Here is a 17446-nt window from a genome sequence, read left to right as displayed (position 1 = left end):
GTTAGACAACCTTGTGGTATAACACGGTGCAGCCAGAAATCATCTTTATTTTTCAGTGTACAATTGTGTTGTTATGTATGGCAATTTCATGGCTTACAGCAGATTTAATATACACTGAACATGAGCAATTATGTCAATGAAAGGCAGTTTGAATTGCGCTTATACCTCAGGCTACTAATATTTTGAACATGTTTTACTACTGTATTCCTGCTGCTCTCTAACTGTTTGTACTCCTTACTTAGCTACATGTACTCATAAACCGATCTGTATTTTATTATATCCAGAGAAATCTCATGTTTATTGGTGTGTACATTTGGGGTGTGCCTGCGTGTGGCATTAGAAACACACACACACACACACACACACACACACACACAAACAGAGTTTGACAGACAAATGAAACAAGAGATATGCGGCAGGTTGAACATACGTGATTCATAATTTATTGAGCAGCACTGACGTTACAACAGGGAACAAATGAAGCAGAGAACACAAAAGAGCATTATTTATTACAGAAAGAAAGTGTAGCCTGAGGGAGGTGGATACAGTAGCTCAGCACTCACTGTACACAAACACGCTACATTATCGCAGCTGTCAGATGAAAAATCCCATTACTCCATTTCTGACAATTTTCATGTTTTTACCTGAACTTGATGATTATGTGACCTTGTACAGCTCAATCAAGTTTCATAACCCGAGGACCCAATTGCATAATTTAAATTTTTTTTATGGCTTTTGAAGTGAAAATGAGTCTTACTTCGCTGAACATTTTGACATTTTGAGAATATGAGGTTTACAGCAGAGTCAAAAGGCGTACACAACCTTGGGCGAAACAGAGGATGGCAACAATCTATTCAAACAGAACTTCCCCTTCATATGCCAAGCTGTTTTAAATAATGCAGGCTCTTTCTCACTGATACGGTGATGGTTGATTCCCACCTTTCGATTCCCACGGACCCCCACTGGTCCAGAATCGAATCCTCTCAGCTTCCTCTCATGTGTCTTTCCTGCTCTACTATTCTCTCAGACCTCCTCATGTCTCTACAAAGAACTCTCTGTCGGAGTGAGAACCCTGAAAAATAAATTAAACCGAAAAATGCAAGCCAAAGAAACTTCCCATTCCACCCCGCTGAATTTTAGATCATAACAACTTACAGCCTTGAATAAATCATTAAACCTTAGTAGACCATATCAATTGCAATTTCATCTTGAATAATTATCCCCCCCTCATATCGACACAGAAGTAATGTCACACAATTGCAAGCATTTGTCAAATTCTTGTAATATCCAGGGATTAATAATTCAGTTTCTGGTTTACGACAACAACCCATTTAGGCATTATTCAGATTCTGCTCAGGAGGAGAAAACGAGGAGCTTATTTTACAGCAATTACAAACAGAGGGTTGACATTTAAACCCAAACCCCTCAGCACCCAACGGGACCCTTACACAAGCAGGACCATTTGAATATCTTGCTTAATTGGTTGGTACCAAGTTCATTTCAGGCAGAAAGTTACTACAGATGAATACCATTATAGGCTATTTTGAGTTGTCCTGGACCTAATTTATGATTGGACACGAATTTAAGGGGTTTGCACTGAGCTGAGTTACATTTTTCAGGCTGGTGCTAAAAGCTTTACAGGAACAGTGTTGTTCTGATGAAGAAGAGTCCTTACAAAGAGTACATGTGAAATGGATGACCAAAAACCAAGTGGAAGTATGAATTGACAAAAATAACAAAACAAACTAACAAAAAAAACAAAACATACAGTTGCTATCCAGTAAAAACCACAATCAAAAACGGACTTTACACTAACTGCTTACCAAACATAGACATAGACAATAACTAGCTGATGAACATGGTGCAGCATTTAGCAGCCATGTATTAGTCTATGGAGTTGGTGGAGACCAAAACAGAGCTAATAGTTGATCAAATATTGAACTTGCACTTCTAAGGTGGACACAAACACAACTTTACAGCTTTTTTCTGATGCTCTCAAGTAACCAAAAACTCAGTTAATACAGGTTTAAACAAAGTAAACTATATAAAAACCACTGGAGTTTCTGGAATAAAGAAATCACAAAGCTTAGCTCATGAAATGTTGTCGTTTTGGAGATGCCCAGTTTTTACAGGACAGCAATGGCACATGAAGTTGATTTTGTGATTTGTGATATGCAATATTTCTAAATATGTCCAAAATAGGATTTTTTATTAGTGAAATGTGTATTAAGGGTAATAAATTCACAAGAGAGGTATTATTTTCACACTTTTGTAGGTCATTAACGTGTCACAGAGTATCCCGTAACAGGTTTCTGTAAGTTCTCATAGAAGATAGAAGGTCCCTTCACATTCTGCACATTATCAAACAACATAGATGACCTACCTCTGCAAGTTGTTTCATTTTAATTGTGGCATCCACTCCTCCTGATCTCTATTTTGAGAACTATCCAGCTCCAGTTTTGCACAGCGACCTCGGGGTAGAGGAATGCAGGAATGAGTTTTAAATTCAGGGCACGTTGAGCCAGCATGCAGGTGGGAAACCTTTGTGAAAAAGTAGGTCTATTCACAACTTGAAATTGATTTGTCAGCCCACACGAACAGCACCATTGTGCTCTATTGTCCTAAAACCGACTGTTCAATTAGGCAATATAACCATTTGAAGAAGTAATTTAACATTTTTCACATTACAAATCTGGTATGAAATGATAACCTGAAACAGTAGCCACTCCCTGCAGTGACTACCCCATACTATTTTTACTGTGTGCATATTCTTGATAATGGGCGGGACCATTAATGTGAACATGGCAGCTGTCATATCCACAGGAAGCTCGCTGTGTGTGTTGGCCAGCGTGTTGAGCACTCACCGCGTGTTTAGTGGCTTCTACTCCTACATGAACCCATCTACCATCACGTAGGAATAAAAAGCCATAAGACACAACAGCAATCTCACAGGAGGGAGGAAAGAGAAGGAGGGAGGAAGGAGGGAATAGTAACGGTGGACTCCAAGTCGCAGGAAAAAAGGAGGGGTTGTCCTCTCATCAAGAATAGTTGGTAATGGTTGAAAAAAAAAAGAGGATTTGTAGAGGAAGGGAACAAGGGAAGGAGACAGAAAAGGAGCTGATTTCATAGTCATTCAAAAATCAGAGGTAGCCCGCAGGTGATACAAGTATTTATAAGACCATGTCCTCTGTTTGTCTTTCTCTCTGTTTGATTATGTGCTTCTGAGTGCAGGACATGAATATGTATTGCAGGCATTACTAGACCGAAATTCCTCTGTGTGTAAACTATATTTGATATGCTTGAAGCAAACTGCTTTGATGAACCTAACCAAGCTCCATCTGCTCTGTTTCCAAATACACACATTTTCTCGGTCTTACAGGCAGCTGCACATGTTTTAATGTGAAGTTCATGGCAAATGCCAGCTCGTCTTTCTTCAGATGTTGCATGAATAAATATCTATCCCTTAAAACTGTGCGTGCTTCTAGTAACATCCTCTTCATAGTGTCTGTTCTCAGCTCTCCTGCAGCACGAAAGACAGTCACGCCTGTGTGTAAAGGGGTTACAGTACGAGCGTATGCACGCACAAGTCAGGCACGTCCAGATAAATATGTATGACTCCACAGCGGTAGGTTTCCTGCTTTGTATGCTAATGATCTTTTACAAGTTTAATAATGCAACTGTGGTGCACCGAGGGTGGGGAAGTGGAGAAGTGTGGTGGTGGGGAGCTGACACACCGAAGAAAGGACCTGCAGATCCTCGCAACTCCTCATTGAGGCCTCATGGCACGAGGAGTGAGCACTGAGGTAGCAGATTACATTAAAGCCTTACTAATTAGTCTGCAAAAAAGGTTGGATTTCAATACACTTGGTTTAATGATTGTAGGGAGTGCCATTTTGTTATGTATTTGACAGAAAGCATAATCTGAAAATATAAAATGAACACATTTATTTGGCAGCTGTAATTACTATCTAATGTGCAAATAAAGATGTTACATCTCATAAAATACGATGCTCTCTTATGAACTAATCATAAAATTGATTACACTTCAACCAGGTGCAACATTGAAATGCTAGTACTTTTACTTTTGCTACTTTAAGTACAGCTTCCTGGCATTCGTACTTTTACTTAAATAAAGGACCTGAATACTGTTGTAAATAATGATGCATTATTATAGTGAATCACTTTTACTGCTGATAATTACATTTTTATACTTAAGTAGGATTTATACTGCATGACTTTTATATTGCAGTATTGCTACTTTTAAGCAAAATATCTGAATACTTCTTCCACCTCATGTACTTTACTTCCATATTTGCTACGTTTCAATTACAGTACATTTCAGAGGACTATATTGTACCTTTATTTGCGAGTAATTGTATAACCTGCGCAAAATACTTTGAAATTAAGATTTTATATACAAAACGTATATGCTCTGGTGATACTTTGACTAAGCAGTAAGCAGAGGCTTATCAAAGAGAAAAGCCATGGAAAAGATTTTAGTTGGTTCGGTTAAATGGAAGGAAGCATGATGAGTGAGGGTTCACGTTGGTGGGTGTTTTATCTGCACACTGTGTTATCGGAAACACATCCTCGGTGTCAGGTGAACATGGACGGCAGTGTTCAGGCTCCCGGTGTCGCAGGTCTCCGCATCAACTCCTGAAGGATCCTGCGACAGAAACAGAAGAGAGGAGACGTGAGGTGAGTTCACAGAGGAAGAAGAATTCAACCTGAATGAGAGTGAAAAACATATTGCACCACTGCAGCTGTTTGGGTATCCAATGAGTCAATCTTACGGCTTCACAGTTGAAGTGAGGGTCGTTAACTTTTCTTTGTTAAGTATCTACACTACCAATCATACTTCCAAGCACACCCTGGAAGACATTTCTGATTCAGCCGTCAACCCTTAAAAACTTTTTCCTTCTTCCTGAGAAATATGAAGTCTCATAGAGCTCATACAGCGATTTAAGAGACACACCCAGGACTAACAGCTTCAAACAGCCATTAACCATAAACCAATTATGTCCCTTGTTGAGCAGCAGCTACTTCTTGATGACAGGTGCGGTTTACCCCGCCTAATGAAAAGTTAATAGTGAGCACAATCCTGCACCTGCTAACGTCTCCGCTGAGGTGAAAATTGTTGACAGTGGGTGAATTCAGGATTAAAACTATCAAGCTTGGTGAAATACTCCATTATTCTGCTTCTAAAATATTGCACCTACACATTTCTCAGAAAGGAGCCAACCATCCTCATGAACAAAAAAAAAAAGTTTAGCTTTTAATTTATCATCTAAAAGGCTCTGGAAATTGTTTGGGATAACACTCCACACAATGAGCTGTGACATCTTCATTGAAAAATGATTGATTGGGCTGCCAGGGAGAGAGGCTGTTTGAGAGACAGATCACTCAAACAGTCAAGCTGTAAAAGCCCAATAATATGATGAATGGTCTATTTACGCAACAGATGAGGAGAGACTTGCATAAAGATTAAACGTGTGGTGTTGGACATGTCCTGGTCCCAGAATAGATAGAAATTTGAATAATATGTCTGTGTTCTCTGTCAGGGAGCAAGTTGGAAATAAATTTTAATTTGCGTGTGATTTTCGACCTCGAATAACGCAGCTCGGCTCGTTTATCACCTCGGATTGTCTTTCAACAGGAAAAAAAAAATGGGTTTATTGATCCCGACAATACTCTTCATACCTACACAAATCCCACAAACAAAAGCCACCAACGCTTCTCAAAGTTCATAAAAAAGAAATGAAAACTGACAAGTTTAAGACACATTATCATTACGGCAAAGCCATGATTGGTCACACATTATTCTCCTTCACTGGGGGCCCTTGTGTCTTTATACCCATGTATCATGAGTGGACTATTTAACACGTATAACACGCACGAACCGTATCTAAAGTCAAGCCACTAATCACTTCACCAAACAATGTCTCTGCGGATCGAAAGCAATGCTGATATAGTGACCCAATTTTTTACCCATAGCATCTATAATTGATGTGCAATAGATGTAGCAGCCTCAGATCTGATAAGGGCTTGGCTCTGATGGATCTCCAGATAGGCTTTCGTGGGGGGAACAGATGTAGAATGGTGCATCAGAGAGGGATGGGGTTGCCTGTGATCGTTTCCACCCTGCAGCGAACAAAATAGCCCTCATATATCCCTGTAATCTGCATTAGCGGCGAGCACAAGCCAGGAGACAGCACAGAGGGGGATGAGTAATGGGGCTACCGCTGATTTGGCAGGCCTATATTACACCTCAAAACTGAGGCATGCCCAACTGGCAAGAATATGAAATGAGGATGTCACAAATGAACATCATTCCCCCGGAGCGCAGTATTTATCAGCTGATATTACACCCAAAGACATGTTTTTAGCAAGCTACAGGCCGTTTTTACTTCCAGTGGCTTGAGTAACATTTAACTCAAGAAACTGTACTTTGTTGAGAATATGGGAGCTTTATCTTCAAGGTTACAATAATAAACACTTGCTTAAACTAAAGGAACACGATCGTGGTCATTCTTAAATAAGACAAATGTTGGCTGTCGTTTGGTTTTCGAACCATCCATCGTCCTCAACCTCCTCTCAACACAAACTGTGTTGCTCTATAACACCACCTGACTTCCTCTTTATATATGTTTTGGTGCTTTTAGGGCCTGCGTACTTGTGGCTTGTGTTTCCTGGCACATTTCTGCTCGCTTTCTATTTCTGCCCAGTTCTCAGTAGGTTGTGGGATGAGTAATTACCCAACATTGCTTTGGCATCTTCTGTCTGTATTACAACCAAAAAAAAAAAACAGAGCCACGAGCAACTCTCTGTCTGGCGAGTGTATGTACGTGAGCCCAGAGCCAGGGCAAGAAACTAATCTTTCTGTTCAGCAGCCACAGTGGTGTGTACATCCTAAAATACATCACATCCAAAATAAAGTGTATAACACACCAGACCCAGAGGTCTACTTTATGTCTATATTGTCTATACTCTTTATTCCTTCTTCTGAGTCAGCCTTAACAAAAGGAGAAAGAAGCAGTGAAGTGTTTTTCAGCTGAATATTTTTAATTATGTGAGCAAATTTTGTAAGACAAGAAACTCTATCGCTGTAACCCAAATAGCAGAAATCTTTTCATCTCATCTCAAACAGAGCTGAAGCCTAAGAAGTGAAGATGTAAAATGAGAGCATAACAAACACAGCGCCTGGTGTTAAACTCTTGTAATGGCTTGTAACAGGATATGCTTACTTGCTATCTGAAATTAAAGTGTAGATATTACATCCCTTGGGGCCAATCAAGTAGTTATGTGTGTATTCTGCCGGGACATTAACGTACTCCCACAAACCCCGTTTGTGTGCTTAGCTTCTCCGTGTTTCTGTGTATGCGTGAAAGTAGTTTAATTTCCTCTCATAATTCATGGTTTCCCACATTAATAGATTGATTCTAGTGCACTCGTGTTTCTATTTACAATTAAAATATCTCATAAACAAAACACACAGCTCAGGGAAAGAGTACAGTATCTACACTCTGCTAATGTTATTATTTGTGCTCACTTTGAATAGAAATGCGATTATCAAGAGGAGAGATAGCCCGGCGCAACATAACAAATGGTGTAAAACTTTTTACTTCTTCACCTGATACAAGCAGCTCATTTAATCTGCATTGGTGGCTGAAAACATCGGCATATGGTGGCATTAAATCTACATCGTGGAGTGATGTGCAGGAGCATCTGTACGCCAAGCCACCAGTTTCTCTTCAGCCTTTACAGGATGTGTACGCATGCAGGCCGCTGTTGTGTGGCTTCTCATTATCTGAGCGGCAAATCAGCAAAATGGAAATGTTGAAAAGCTGCGAATCAGAATAATAATAAGTCCAAACAAATAAGAGCTGAAGTGCTACTTCAGATAATACGTCCATGGGGATGAATAGGTGTAGGATTGTGTCCATTTAAACCTCATCTTTTATTGGACCTTTGATGTTTCAAGGACTTTCATTAGCATCCTGTTTCTGGAACAGCAAATTCACTCTTTATTGAGCGTTGTATGCACAACACATAGCAAGTACAGGTTTTGGTGTCATTAGGACACCAGGATTTTCATTAGGTTATTGTTAAAGTGTGAATGCGAGAAAGCACCTCTCCAGTAACCTTTATACTCCCGCTGATAGCCTCTATGTTCCTGCTGCTGCAGTGTTTTTCCACTGCAGGGTATTAGAAAATTGCTTTTTCCATTTCATGTGTCTCTACGATAAAAAGTGCTTGTGGAAGCATTTTTGTAAGCGAGTAGAAGATTAACTCCAGATTCCCTGTTCAAGTGCAACAACTGACCTGCAAAGGTGAGAGGTGTTGTTAATGTGTTGCACTACTTTGTAAGATGCCCTTTAGTGAGAACGCAGGTGTTAGCAGTAGCATTGTCAGCTAATTGGATTGAGTTATTCTTGCTGATTGGATAATTGGATATGGTGTTGATGTAACACAGTTTACAAAGAACAGTAAAAAGCAAATCTCGCGGAACTAATTCAAAAATCAATTCAAAGGGTAAGAATGCCCTTGTGCCTTTCTCTTTTATTTTTTCTGCTTTTTATCCTTAATCTTTATGTTTCACTGGCTTTTTTGTTTGTTTTTATTGTTGTTTTAATGGCCAGCCTAACATCTGGCTCACTTTATTCTTGCCAGTGTAGATTCTATACTGTAAAGAAAGGATGTTTGTTTGTTGGGCCGCAAAATGAAGAAATTATTAATGGTCTAGAAATTGAAACCATCCTCTCAAGTATGCAACAAATCACCCTTATCTACGCCGTCCTCTCTCTTTGTCTCTCGCTTTCATTATTCATTGAAGGTTTTCTCTCTCCCGTTGACTCCAAAGTGAGTGAAACATTTTCATGAAGGCAATAAAACGGTCATCAGCAGAGGCCTGAAATTATTTTTTAATATGACGACATTTTAATGAGGACTGAAGGAGATGGCTGGTTTGGCTGATGGCAGCGCCTCTTCATCAATGAGTGGCAGGGAGGAACTAATGGCACTAAATAAGACAGGCAGCTATAGTCTCCCTCTCTCTCTCCCTCTCAGTGTGTCTCTATGTCTCTCTCTCTCTCTCTCTCTCACTCACAACACATTCTTTATAATCTTTATTTGCAGGAACTACATAAAAGTCAGCCAGCATTCAGGTATTAGTGAGATACAAGCCATTGCCAAGGCCTATATCTCTATAACTGTAGTTGACCACACTTGACCTTTTTTGTGGACAGTTACACAATCCATCTGTCCTTTCTCCATCCCCCTCTCAGTTCAAGTGTTTACCTGTTTTGTCACTGATTGGAATATAGTCTGAGGATTGTAGAGTGTAGTTGCTTGAGAAACTGACAGATGCGAGTGCTAAGATGTAGTTTGTTATGTTCAATGCAAATTACATGCCCTTTGTAAAGGTGAACCAAGCCTCAAAACTGTAATACAGCTGAGACATGTTGTAAATTAATGTCACAAGAGGTGAAAGTATATATAATACTGTCAAGATGTGCTAAATTACTGCTAGAACGTGTTCTTGAATGTGACTTTCACTTGAAGCCTTGAATCTAATAAGTTGTCAAGCAAAAGAAAAACTGAAGGCTTTGAAATTGTAGTAAAGTTATGATAAGCAGCAAATTAATGTCGGAATAATGTCACTCACTGAGATGCTTTGCTCAACACAGTATGATAAGTAAAATGCTTAAGACCTATATTACACACTACGTTGCTTTTTATTTCTTAATAATGTGACTTTGCCTTTATGATCGTAGTCCAGTGAGTGGTCAGACTTGGCTGACTTTGCTGCCCAAGGTCAGGAAGAAAGCGGTTTGTGGAGGAGAGCCCCCTGCCCACCAGACGCTAAACTCAACCACTTCTCTGCCTCCTTCCTCTTTTGCCATACAAGGTCGTCTCACGCTGACTACGCCTCTGCAATTAGCATGCAGCCTGTGGCGCGGCCTGTCTGGCGGCGAAAACACGAGCACGGCGCTCTGCTCCCCTAATGAGATGCCAGTCAGTGAGGGTGCCTGCGGGACTGTGAAAGTAAAAAAAAAAAGAAGTAAAAAACCCGGGGTGTTTGTGCACCACCTCATGGGTGGTAGAGGAGACTATTGAAGTGCACACAGCCGGGCTGGACGGGCCAGGGCAGGCCACTCATTTTACATAACATACACTATTTGCCAGAGGCTTTCATCCAAATGGTGGCACTCTACTATGAATGCATGTATTTATAGCATGTGTTGCCCCGTAAGGTATTGTAGCCCCTGCACTCGCTTTGCCAGAAAGAGCTTCAAAATGGCCGTGGATGCAGCAGCTGTGAGCACAGAAAAGAGCCAGTTGGAGAGTTTAAGAGTTGCTTGTTCTGAATTTCCAGTGCGAAATTGTCTTTAAACGATATCTTCAGTTCATCTTGCACGGCAATCTGGATTCTCGCAATGTCACGAGAACGTGCAAGAATTTCAAGATCATATGTCATACGAAAAAAAATACGAAAATCGATCTAGTCAGGCTACAAGTAATGAGTTTGTGTCTTGCGAGACAATGCACGGACCAGTCAGCGTCCCGAGCTACGGGATTGATTTGGGTGTGGCGAAACGACACAGAGAGGCCACTGTGTGTTCCAAACAACAATGGCGGCTCCCAGAGAGGTTAGCGTAGATGCTTCAATAGCATCAGTTATATCGGAAGTGGAGAACATTTCTTCATTGAAAGAAGAACGGTACTGAACGCTTTTCTTGATGTAAAAGATGTTTTCAGTCTTCTACCCACTGGCTTCGGCATGAGTTTGATTGAAACATGGAAAACCAATTGCAATAGTTTCCAATGACGGCTTCTCAGATGGTTCTGTGGAACAGACCATCTGGCGGGTCAGGTTGCTGATGTAACAATCACACTTCTGCTATGACTAATCTCATTCAGGTTTTTTGCATCAGTTTGAAAGTTTCGCAGACAGCTCTATATACTACCCATGAGCCTCTGCTGTTGGAGAAGAGGCTTGTCAGAGGTGTGGATCAGAGCGGTAGCAAATTCAAAAGGCTTTGTTGTTGAATGTGGTGCATGTCGTAATTGCTGAATTCGACCGAAATTGACTCAGAATCTAAAAGTAAACAGATTTAAGTTGCAATTTTTTTCTCAACCATGTAGTGTTTACCCTCTGCCTGCCAGTAGTGACAGCGGTATGGTATAATAATTTTAAACCTGATGATTGGATATTTCTTACCAAAAAGCACCTTGGGAGTTATAGTTAACTTCATTGATAACTTTTATTCACAGTCAAGCCATCTGTGAATAGCAGCTGTAAATTAGTTTAGTTATCAAGAGCAATTTAGCATTTTATAATAGATTATAACTAGAGTAGATGTGATAAGTAAAAGTGAGAATATGAAATTAGTTTTATTTGGTGCAACCTACAGCATCAACAACAACATTAACCACTAGTTTTAGAGTATAGTTCCAACATTATAACATCTTAGTTGACATTTGACAGCCTTTTCACCCCACAATGAAAAGAAATATGGAAGACACATCAATGCACCCTATGGTGATAAAATATTCATGCCACCACTGGTTAAGTTAGCTTTTTACTGCATATTAATAGCGCTTCTGTGCAGATCCAGCAACTTACATACAGTGCATACTGTTCCTCGACCCAGCATGAGGCATAAAAGAAATCACAAATCACATTTTCATACAGTGAGGAAGTCATTATAATGCAACTAGTCTCTAGTGCTGCCTACAACAAATAAAATAAGCTTTTAGGACGTGTATCTGTATAAAAACTTAATCTCACTGCAAAAAGTTTCTAAATAGCGGCCATTAGGTGCTATTAATATAATAGCTATAATATGAACACTACCTCTATATGAAATTGAAAGAGTAGTCTCTCTTCACGGTTTTTGAGTCAGATCTGGGTCTGATCCTCTGAGGCGTTGTGTACACAGTGCGCCATGTTTTGACCCAAATTGCTATTTTTCTGCAAAGGGGATTGATGTAACTAGGACTTTGGAGGGATGTGTACTCTGTTTTACCCTGTAATGTGAAATATTCTTTTTGAGAGCTTGCGGTTGAATGAAAAGCTCATGTTTCCTAAATGCTTGCCATCCATCCATCCATCCATTCATCCATCCATCTAAATAAAAGGTAAAAAAAAGGACAAACACAAAGGGTGAGCAGTGTACAGCTGATCATACACATCTTAAAATAGCCCTGGGGGTTAAAAACGTGAAGCAGCGACACGCCTCACAAAGCCTCTGTGCCTGCTAATGGCCCCTGTTTGTAATGGCATCCGTATAGCACCGCTTGACGAGCTGCCAAAGGGGGTGTTCTGTTATTGCGGAGCCAATCACCCACTAAGTATTTGCTGGCTCCTATTTCCTCCCTGTTAATGTGCGAACCTCCCCAATGCCGCAGCTAAATCGACTCTTTACGCCTGACTTGTCACCCTGCAGCGACGCACAGAGAATCCCAGAGATGCATTGTCGGAGGGCAGCCTGACGTCTCTGTTGCCATGGATTCGTCTATGGGCAGGGATGCGGTTGGGCGGGTTATGATGCTTTTACCGCAACCCTAAATCATGAAAAGTGATGGTGTTCGATGATTAGGATGATGAAGCTGAAGTGACCTTTGCAAGGGTGTTGTGAGGCCGCGATTGCTCACTTGTATGCTTCTTTGGATCCACTGTGTCAGATGGTGTGTAGGACGGGGTGTGTGTTTGTAAAGTGCTTCGGTAAAAGCAAGATTGAGTTAGTCATAAAGAAGTCAAAGGTGGAAAGAGGTCCGATCAAGTAAAGGTATTGTATCGGCAGAAAAGGAATCAATATTACTGTGGTGATTGATTAATCCTAAGAGTATTTTTTTTAAACAAAATGGCAAACATTCTGGTGTCAGCTTCTTCAATGTGGGGATATGATTTATTTGTCTTATAATAATAATAATAATAATAAATCTTATACTAAGGGTTTTTAAGAGTTTTTGTGTTTATAGCCAACCTAATAATGTTGTCAGAGCTACTGGCCACAAACTTGATCAGAGAAAAACAAATGTATCCCTTTAGTTTAGATTGAAGTGTTTAGCAAGCACAGACGTGTGTTCTCTTTCTTGTCTGTAGCAGCTGCTAACTTGTTGCTTTTAATGAGTTACTCTACTTCTGTAAAAAGCCATTGTTGTTCATGAGGCTTGGGCATCGTCAGAACACTAATGAGGATAAAAAAAGGAAATAAAAGCCAATTCAGCAAAGTTACATTCCTACACTGTCACTTTGTTCAAAGTTATTGGCCATTTCTGGATAACTTTCAGTGCGGCCTGAAAACCTCATGAAAGCTACAGTTAATATTATTCTGTGATGACCAACTATGGTAACGGCCCTTTTTCAAATGGGGTGTATCTCATGCTGGATGAAAAGTTTGAATAGATTTTTCCAGCCAGGTAGCCATGTTAAACTGAAAAGTGCACCTGCACGGTAAACAGAGAGGTTCCCTGCTGATAAGAGCAGCAAAAAGCAAAGCTATGAAAGTGAGAGGCAAATAAACCCTGAAAGATGTGAGTCCTCAAGAGGTCTGTGAGTCCTCAAGAAGTCTGTGAGGGAATGAGTAATATGTGGAAAGCGAGTCGACGGCTAGAAAGCCCAGACATGCTTTGCCCCCCCGTTATCGGCCTGCGCAGATGTGCCTTAGCCTCCTCCGCTGCGCTCCCATTCGCCACATCCATCACAGAAGTGCACCTGGGGAGATTGAGAGGATGGTGCAAGCGCCAAGCTCACCATCTGCCGTCGTTTAGAAATAAATGACAGGCCCAAACCTAGTGGGAGCCCGTCTCATTTCGCTGCCAGCGCCGGTGTGGTGACGGGTCCGCCCAACCTTTCCTTTTCCCTGAAATCGATGTGTGAGACCCCTGCCAGTCATGCTGGAGTGTGCCTCGGAGAGAGACTTGGAGTGGATTTGGTCGCTGAAGCACAGCCCTTTACTCAGGGGAGCGGGCAGGTGGAACAGCGTGGTGAAACCAGCTGTCTCCCCACTGATTACAGCAGCCAACAGGGAGAGTTGGAAAACTCATAGACTCGAGGTGGATCCGACTGGAAAGCAGCTCAAGCTCCACTTTATTTGATTAGAGCTTTATTGATGATCTACGATAAAGAAACTCTCTTACAACAAGCTGGGAGTTTTATGGGCTGTCTGCAGGTAGCGCTTTTATTCCAACATATTTCTACTAATTGATGTCTCACACACATGCAAAGTCCACTGCAGAGGGGAACAAAACTGCAATTTAGCAGTTCTCCCAAGGTGCAGATTAAGGAAAATTAAGTAGGCAACTGAACCAAATAGACAATCCAGCTACTGTGCGAATGATAAATGAAGCCAGAAGAATCATAAAACTAACAGAGACATAACCAGAGGGAGAAAAACTACAGCCCAAATATCATGCGCCTAAAACACAAAAAACCTTCCCCTACTTGTCCTTAATCTCCTGGCGGATGATTCTCTCTAGATTTTCTTTGCCAACTGCAAGAACAGGCAAAGTATTACTTCAGAGTTCTCGTACGTGACAGCTAATTTGGCCCCAGAACTGAGACGAGAGGTAGACTTTATTAATTTCATGGATTTGGAAATGAGCCATGGCGATAAGGCTATCACTCTCTTATCTGGGGATGGCGGGGGCGTAATTAAGCCGATAGCCGGCGATGATGAGGATGTGGTGTGAAAAAAAAAATCCTTGGGGATGTGAGGGCGGAATCTTCAGGGCTCGTTTAACAGAGGGATGATTAGATTGGCACTTAATTGCCACCTTTTCTATTTTTAGGGGTGGGAGGTTTTCTTATGAGCCTCCCATCCCCACTTCTTCGATTTTCTTTCTTCTCTTTTGTGGTCAAGGTCAGTTTAAAGAATAGTTAGATTGTTAAATGGGCTGAGAAGTCAAAAGGGCATGTGGCAGGTTAGATTGAGGAAGGGTAATTTGTCCACCTTCCTTGCCTGTGTGGATATCTGGGAGATTGGGGTCAAGAGTAGTTGGACTGCAGTGTAATGGCACAAGACAGCATGTTTGTAAGAAATGGCGTTTCATCTCTTGAACTTTACCAACAGCCTCAGACTTTGATAATTGTTTTGCAGCAACAAAACTGGCTTACAAATCAGTTTTTATTGATTCCTCGCCTCACTGTCTCACTCTACCAAAAAAACCCTAACTCAAAGCCTGGACGTCTTCTGAATCCTATTTCATGTCAGATAATGACCAAGACGACCAGACCAGAGCTACAGAAAATAGTTTCAATATTTTCTCTCCAGTGGCGAAGGTATAACATATAAAATACACTTCATTCCAATCAGAATCGGCAGCACAGAGAGTGAGTAATTAGTTTTCACTAACAATTACTGTCAGGGTAATCAAGACAGAGGCAGAGGAGCCCAGCACTGCCCAGATCGCAGGCATGAAAACAGAAAGTGTGAAACCAAAACAAAAAAAGTCTCGACAGTCTTTACAGCAGCAAGACAAGCGTGTTCGACATCAACCCAAAATAAACTATAGTGCCCATGTTCAATATAATAAAAGGAAAATGTCAGCCTGTGCAACAGTGTGGCTCATGGATGTGCTTTTGGACAACAATGGAGGTCTTTGGCACAGAGGAATAAGCTGTATCAGACTGTGGCTACTTAGACAATACTTGTTGGTTGTGTTTTTCATGGGATTTGTTGACATTTGCCAATTGCAGTGTCTCTAATTCTGACTGCCATGTAGTTGTGCAACACCTTTGAGTTACTAGACAAAACTAATTATAACTACAGCCTTGAGTACGGTGGCATTTCCTCAGGATTTTTTGTATCCTAGGAGAGCGGTAAGCTTTGATAGGGTGATTTTAAATTACCTGTTCACCAAGATATGATTGCAAAACAAGAGGCAATGCTCAAAACTAATGAAGACCTTTGTGCGAGACAGATGAGAGAATATTCCTCTGGTGCCCCCTGACACCCACAATACCTTCCAGTGTAAACATCTCAGCCTGCAGAAAGGGGCTGCGAATCGGCAAAGTCTGCCTGTAAAACCATAATCCCTGCTACTTCGACAGATGCATAGGAGAATAGAGTGTTATCACCCTGGTTGACACACTCCTGTGTTTTCCCCCAGCATCCTCGGGGGTTTATCATTCCAGCATTCATTCCATTATCCCCAGCACACTGGAGGATGTCCTCGGAGCAGGGGAACGAGACGACTTGTCAGGGTCGCAGAACAAAGAGGGAGCATGTCGAGTAGCGGATTAGACTGGGAAGAGGAAGTGTGGGGCTTCGGGGGATGGATATCAAGGAAAAAGGGATGCAGGAGGAGAGTGAACGTGAGGGATGTACAAAGTGAAATAAAGGAAAGGGGAGAGAGGGACAACTTCTTTCTTGTTTCACAGCTACAACGTTGATTTCCCCCTCTGCTACTTGTACCTGATGAAACCCCTGTTTTGCATTTACAAAACGTCCTTTAGTCTTTTTTCTTCGGAACCTTTTTATGTTACATACAAAACCCCATGAGGAAAAGGGTTATTCTTCTTTTGATTCTGTTGTCTGCAGTGGACGCTGCTCGTTTTGATTTGTGCCCCACAAGAGGATGGCTGACATTGTAGCAAGAAGGGAAAAGTTACTGACCTATAAAAGGAGGCCTGAAAGAATGACAAGAACAAAAGGACCTTTTAATGTAGTTTGTTAAATGGACAACTTTTTGGCTTTTTGTCAGGTAGATTTTCTTTCCCCTATTCTTTGCGATCTACTTCCTGTCTCATCTAAAATGTCTGCTAGGTTCTTATTTTTTTACTGGATAAAAATGACTGACAATTGTCAAAATGGTTGCTGGTAAATTTTCCGAAAAATCAACTGTTCATCTAATCAGCTAATTGTTTCAGCTTAGGTAATATTTTATTACCTGTGACACTAGATGTTGCATTTGAGCTTATTCAGCTCTTTCACTTACTAAAAATGCCTCAAATCTGATATAATTCAGTTGTGGGGAGATAGATAATGAATATAAATTAATCCCCCTTAATGCTGAACCTTATTACAGAATGAGGTTTTTTTTCTGGCTAATATGCAACCTGATACTCTAAATTTAAATTAGTAAGTGGTATTATAGTGTTTGATCTGAATTTGAAACAGGGCTTTTAGGTCTTTAAATATTAATGTGTGTCATTCAAATTCAATTTAAAAATGTTCTTTGAGGTAAGATACAAGACCAGGTTGCAAAGCTATTATAAATATCTTCAACATAATTCCAAGGTTATAGGGTTTGTAAATACTGTAATCCATCCAGGTAGGTTGTGTTGGGATGCTTCTTAGTCAATCAATTACGCATTCAAGCGAAGCATCCTGGAGACAAAGACCTAATTTCGTGTTTAACCACAGCAGACTGGATTTTACCATCTGCATGTAACACACACACACACACACACACACACACACACACACACACACACACA

At 40.9% G+C, this 17446-nt stretch overlaps 1 long non-coding RNA gene across 1 annotated transcript in view; it reads right to left on the bottom strand.

Moving 5' to 3' along the window:
- Positions 1–223: 223 nt before the first annotated feature.
- Positions 224–17446, bottom strand: part of LOC116393393 (uncharacterized) — a 41416-nt gene continuing 24193 nt past the window's right edge. The window contains exon 3 of the long non-coding RNA XR_004213386.1: positions 224–4666. This is a non-coding gene — a long non-coding RNA (uncharacterized LOC116393393). The remainder of the gene's footprint in view (positions 4667–17446) is intronic.

Source organism: Anarrhichthys ocellatus, unplaced genomic scaffold (genome assembly GCF_004355925.1).
Source record: "Anarrhichthys ocellatus isolate YVR2014 unplaced genomic scaffold, GSC_Weel_1.0 scaffold33, whole genome shotgun sequence".
Lineage (NCBI taxonomy): Eukaryota > Metazoa > Chordata > Actinopteri > Perciformes > Anarhichadidae > Anarrhichthys > Anarrhichthys ocellatus.
The sequence above is the reverse complement of the archived record's forward strand: the minus strand, read 5'-3'. Positions and strand labels throughout refer to the sequence as shown.